Source organism: Sorex araneus, chromosome 6 (genome assembly GCF_027595985.1).
Source record: "Sorex araneus isolate mSorAra2 chromosome 6, mSorAra2.pri, whole genome shotgun sequence".
In the NCBI taxonomy this organism is placed as follows: Eukaryota; Metazoa; Chordata; class Mammalia; order Eulipotyphla; family Soricidae; genus Sorex; species Sorex araneus.
Window position 1 is genome coordinate 161,346,253 of NC_073307.1, and position 6,268 is coordinate 161,352,520.

Below are 6,268 nucleotides of genomic sequence, written 5' to 3' on the forward strand. Positions count from 1 at the left end.
TGCTGGGAATCAAACCCGGGTCGGCCGCATGCAAGGCAAACGCTCTACCCGCTGTGCTATCACTCCAGCCCCCAAGGTTGCAGCTTCTTTTGTTGTTGTTGTTGTTGTTGTTGCTTTTTTGGGTCACACCCAGTGAAGCTCAGGGGTTACTCCTGGCTCTGCACTCAGGAATTACTCCTGGTGGTGCTTGGGGGACCCTATGGGATTCTGGGGCTTGAATTCAGGTCAGCTGTGTGCAAGGCAAACACCCTACTTGCTCTCTGTACTATCTCTCTGACTTCAAGGTTGCGACTTTTTGCTCTCAATTTGCATAGTGCAGATTATATAAGGCATGTCTTGGACTTGGTGATTTGGTGTTCGCACTTGTTGCCTACGTAGCTGCGAGCAAGTTACTAAATGCCATAGAAGCTCGGCATCCCTGTTTGCAAGCCGTGCATAATAGTTGAGTCTGTCTCATTGGGAGGCTTGCAGGGATAAATACAGGCAGAGGTTTTAAAGTTGCTCTTGCACTGTAGCTTGGTGATTACGAATTGACATTACTTGTTTCTGGTAGAAAGGCAAGACTATTCAGTACTTCTTTTTATTCTTTTTGTTTTTTTTTTTTTTGGGTCAGACCCAGAGGTGCTAGGATTTATTCCTGGCTCTGTGCTCAGGGATCATTCCTGGAGGACTCAGGAGATCTTATGCAACGCCTGCGATCAAACCTGGGTAGACCACCTGCAAGGTAAGGGCCCCTCCAGTCCATATCACATTAATTTTATTATTTATTTATCGCTCCAGTCCATATCACATTAATTTTATTATTTATTTATCTATTTAAATTTTTTTTATTAGTGAATCACCGAGAGGTACAGTTACAGACTTGCAAACTTTCGTGCTTGTGTTTCAGTCATACAGTGGTCGAGTACTCATCCCTCCACCAGTGCCCATTTTCTACCACCAATGATCCCAGTATCCCTCCCAATATCACATTAATTTTAGAGGGGTAAAAAGGACATCTTTAAGAGCAGCGACTCCACCATGGGTAATTTTGCCCTCTCACTATCCTCTGGAGACTTTTGGTAACACCTGGAGACATTTGTGGCTGCCACCTCTGGGGTGATGATACTATCGGCTTCTTTCTAGTGAATAGAGTTGAGGGATGCTGATGAACATGTTGCGACGCACACATCACAGTCCCCCCTAACCAAGAGGGGTCTGGAACCAAAATGTCAATAGTTCCAGGGTTGACAGAACCAACCTTAGAAGATAGCTCAGGCTTATTAAGTAATTAAATTAAATGAAGTAAATTAAATTGAATGCCTTACAGGGTGGTGCTCAGGGATGACTCCTAGCTCTGGACTCAGGGATCACTCATAGGAGGTTCAGGGGGGAACCACAGGGGATGCGGGGGATAAAGTCTGGGTTGGTTGTGTTCAAGGAGAAGAAGGCCTTACAGATGACACCCACCAAAGTATTTGTAAGAACCCTGCTATTTCTTAAAGAGCAGAGTAGCTTGGACTCCAGAGTGCCACATGATTCCTGCCTGGGGTTGGCCAGATTCTCACGAGGATGGTCCAATCAGGACTTGACGCCTTCTGTGTCTTCCCCATCATGTTCTAGCGAGTTGGTTGGGTTTGTTTGGGTAACAGTGACCATCTTCTTGGTTATTCATGACATGTTTTCTTTGGAGGATCTCTGACTGCCCCCACTCTGTAACCCAGCTCTGACGGACTGTCCCTCCATTCCACTTCACCAGATCTGAATGTGGGGTATTATTTGCATTCCGTTGCTTCAAAGTCCAGTTGATGTCAAGTGCCACGAAGGCAAGGGACACTTTCTCAGTTCTTATGAGCACAAATTCCCGTCTGGAAGCAGTACAATTGCTGACTTCTCTGGTAAGGAGTCACAATAACCTTGATAATTCCCTACAAGGAGTCAACACATCACTTGTTATGCCCGCATTTCAGACTCCTGGTTGCCGGGGAGACCAAGTCCACACACAATAATGCAAAAGCAAAGAAACTTTAATGCTAGCTAGAGCTAGGGTCCAAGTCTCATCCAACACAATGGAGTCTTGATAAGGACCCTGACTTCAAGTCACAAGCAGTTTTTATAGGTTTCAAGGTCAAACAGGCCCTATGATAGCAGTGATCAAGCAACAGTCATTAGTCATTAGTCAACATTTGATGACAGTCAGTTTCTGGTTGTTCAAAAAATTGGACATAGTGACCCCTCATGACCAATCAGATGATCTAGCAGTTCCTTCTTTGGGGAGGTTACTTGACTGGGCGTTTACCAGAAATTGCAAGTTCAGTTTCTGGAAAACAGAAACTTAGGCCTAGTCAAAACTTAATGTTAGCTGTGGCCTGTCATGGTGTCAGTTTCGTCCTCACACACTAAGCTGCCTGCACGCCTGAGTAGTATCTTGGGAGTTTATTTGTTATCGATGAAAACCCTGGGATATGGGGGCTGGAGTGATGGTACAATGGGCAGGGCGATTGCCTGGCACAAGGCCGCCCAGATACCTGGTACCTCATATGGCCCCCCATACTACACCAGGAGTGATCCTTGAGTGCAGAGTCAGGAGTAAACCTTGAGCACTTCTGGGTATGACCCCCTCAAACCCACAAAACAAACAAACAAACAACCAAGAGCAACACCACCACAAAATCACTCTGGGATTTACATGAATTCTTACACAGGTTTAGACCTACCCTGTCTTGTGTCAAAGTCAGATTCTTTTTTTTTTTTCTGTTTAAAAGATATATATATTTATTTATTTTGTATTGAATTGTTGTGAGATACACAGTTACAAAGCTGTTTATGGTTGAGTTTCAGCTGTACAATGTTCCAACATCCATCCCTCCACCAGTGTACATTTCCCACCACCAATGTCTTTAGTTTCCTTCCTGCTACCCCTACTCCTCACCAGCCTGCCTCTATGACAGGTGCTTTCTTCTAAACATTTTTTTTAAATTTTTTAAATTTTATTGAATCACCGTGAGATAGTTACAAGCTTTCATGTTTGGGTTACAATCTCACAATGATTAAACACCCATCCTTCCACCAGTGCACATTCCCTACCACCAATATCCCAAGTATACCCCCCTTTCCCACCCTCCCCCTGCCTCTATGGCAGACAATATTCCCCATACTCTCTCTCTACTTTTGGGCATTATGGCAAAGTCAGATTCTTATCCGTCGCTCTGAAGAGGTAAACTCGCCTTTGAGAGGGATCTGGAAGACCCTCTGCTCTAGGCACTGGGGAGAGGAGGGGAGGCCCGGAGCAGGATGAGCCTCGGCCCAACTCCCTCCTCCTCCCCAGTGTTGGTTCTGGGCTGGGACCCAGAGGGGGTCCAGATGCCTGACAACATTCTCCAGGCCAAGGTACATAAGAGCCTTGTGACCTGGGGTGTGAGAACAGCTGGACAAACAGCTGAGGAGGCTCGGGCCTGACTTCCTGCCAGGACCTGGGGCCCTCGAGCAGGAATAGGCGGAGTGCTGAGCGAGTGGGGGAGACGGTGGGCCCCTCTTTGAGCCGGTGCCCAACTGTGTCCTGGAGGAGCGCTTCTAGTCTAATTCCTGGCCAGCTCTGAGTCAGACTGAGCCTGGGAAAGTCTCATTGGGAGACTCCAGAGGTTGAATGGTGGTTGGCTCCCGGGACTGTGGGGTAAGCCTGTGTGTGTGTGTGTGTGTGTGTGTGTGTGTGTGTGTGTGTGTGTCCCTCTGCTCCAGACTACTGCAGTACATGGCTTGCAGAGCTGGGAGCTGTCCGTTGGGGGACTTTATGGGTCATGAAATACTTAGACTTGGGCTCCCTTGAGCTGTTTGGAATGTGGATGGCAGTGCTGGCCAGGCTCACTGAGAAGGGACCAAACCTGAGACTGTCCATTGGCCAAGAGCCCCAGGCCATCAGAGGGGAATGCCATGCCCGGGAAAATGCATTGTGTAGGGTCCAGAGTGATAGTACTGCAGGTAGGATGCTTGCCCTGCACATGGCCGACTGGGTTCGATCCCCGGCATCCCATATGGTGTATGTGTGTGTGTGTGTGTGTGTGTGTGTGTGCGCAGAGCCAGGAGTAACCTCTGAGCATTGTTGGGTATGGCCAAAACTCAACCGAACGCCCAAACAAACAAAAATAAAATGCATCATGTAGACACAGAGACTGAGGCCCGGATAAGTCAGGGGCACTGTCCCTGAGCACACATCAGTTCCCTCACTTCTCTTAATTCCTCGGCTCCTTCCACCGTGCCAGCAGCCATCATGTCCCCTTGATTTTCTGAGATGTCATGACTTTTTTTCTTTTTTCCACTTTTTGGGTCACTCCCTGCAATGCACAAGGGTTACTCCTGGCTTTGCACTCAGGAATTACTCCTCTCGATGCTCAGGGGGCCATATGGGATGCTGGGAATTGAAGCCAGGTTGGCTGTGTGCAAGGCAAATGCCCCACCCGATGTACTGTTGCTCCAGCCCCATGACGTTTTTTTCTTTTGGGGCCAACCTGGCAATGCTAATAAGGGGTGACTTCTGGCTCTGCACTCAGGAATTACTCCTGGTGGTGCTTGGGAGATCATATGGAATGTTGGGGATCTAACCTGGGTCAGCTGCATGCAAGGCAGACCCCCACTCTGTACTAAGGCTCCATCCCAACATCATGATTTTGTATATTTTTTTTAGTGGGGGGTGACTATAACTGAGGATACTCAGGGCACTGCATGCAATAATGTTGTGTAATTTTATTCTGTGAAATGAATGGCTTTCCAGTGATTTGAAGTTGTATTATGGTGGAAGACTTTTCAAAGACAGGAGTCAACAAATCCAAGAAAACACCCTTGCCCAGGTCACAGGCCCCAAGTAGGAGTTGGAAATACAATGGGTAGGGCATTTGCCTTGCATGTGGCCGACCTGGGTTCCATTCCCAGCATCCCATACGGTTCCCTGAGCATCACTAGGAGTGATTCCTGAGTGCAGAGCTAGGAGTAACCCCTGAGCATCACCGGGTGTGATCCGAAAAGCAAAAAAAAAAAAAAAAAAAAAAAAAAAGGAAATGATTGACCTGGTGGGAAGACGGACAAACTCCAGTTGTTGTCTCTCAGGCCCAGAGACACATTCTCAGCCAAGACCAAATCATGAGCATGTTGATTCATGGCTTTTCTCTCCCCTCCGCCACCAAAACCCCAAAGGAAGGACACAAAAATTAGAAAGTCATCCCAAACTACAATTTAAAGTCTGGACAAGAGGCCAGTGACCAATGAGGGGGCTCAGCAGGAGGACAGTGTCCAGGGGAGGTCCCCACTTTGGCTGGTTACTCACTAAACCAGCTGGAAGCCCATCGTAGGGACAGAGAGGAAGGAGTATGGGAGCACGAGAAAGTGCAAGAGAGGATGAAGTCAGTGTAATCTGATGCGCAGGCCAGTTCCCAAGGAGTCCTGACCACATGACCATCGTTCTCAGCCCCCCCCCCCAACTTTTTTTTTTTCCACTTCTGGAATGTCTCTCACCTCCTGAGACAGTGTAAGCGTGATTGTGGCTGGACCAGAATTCTGAACACCTGAAAGACGGATGAGGAGCCGTGTTTCTCTTCCAGTTCACTGCATCTTCCCAGTGGAGGTCCAGTCAAGTCTAGGGCGAGCCTGGGAACCCTGCTGTCAGCTGGCTCCCAGAGGCTGCAGGCGGGGAGAAGTCCCGAGAGGGGCCTGTGTGAAGGCTAGAGGTCAGAGAAGCTTAGGGTGCTCAGCTCAGAAAGTGAATATATGAGCCTGGATTTCGGCCTAAAAGGTGGAAGGGCAATGAAGCCCCTGGGATGTAGCTGAGTGGCAGAGCTCAGGCGTGTATCTGGAATCCTAGGATAGATCCCAGCAGCACCCAAAACAAACAGCAGCAAAGGCGAGGATGAGAAGGAGGGCAATGAGAGAAGATTGCGGTAGGCGGGGGTCAGAGTGGTAGTACAGCAGGTAGGACACTTGCCTTGCATGCAGCCAACCCAGGTATGATCCTCGGTATCCCATACAGTTCCCTGAGCACTTCTAGGAGTGAGTCCTGAGTGCAGAGCGAGGAGTGAGCCTTGAGCATTGCTGGTTGTGCTCCCCCCACAAAAGAAAAAGGTTGGGGTAGGTTGACATCATGATAGATGATCAGAACCTTCGTGTTAATGAGAAATGACTGAAAATTTAAACCAGGGGTGCAGTATAACCGCTTTCATGTTTATTGATTGATTGGTTTGGGGGCCACACCTGGTGGGACTCAGGTACCATGAGGTTTTGGGGATCAAACCTCCTGCATGTG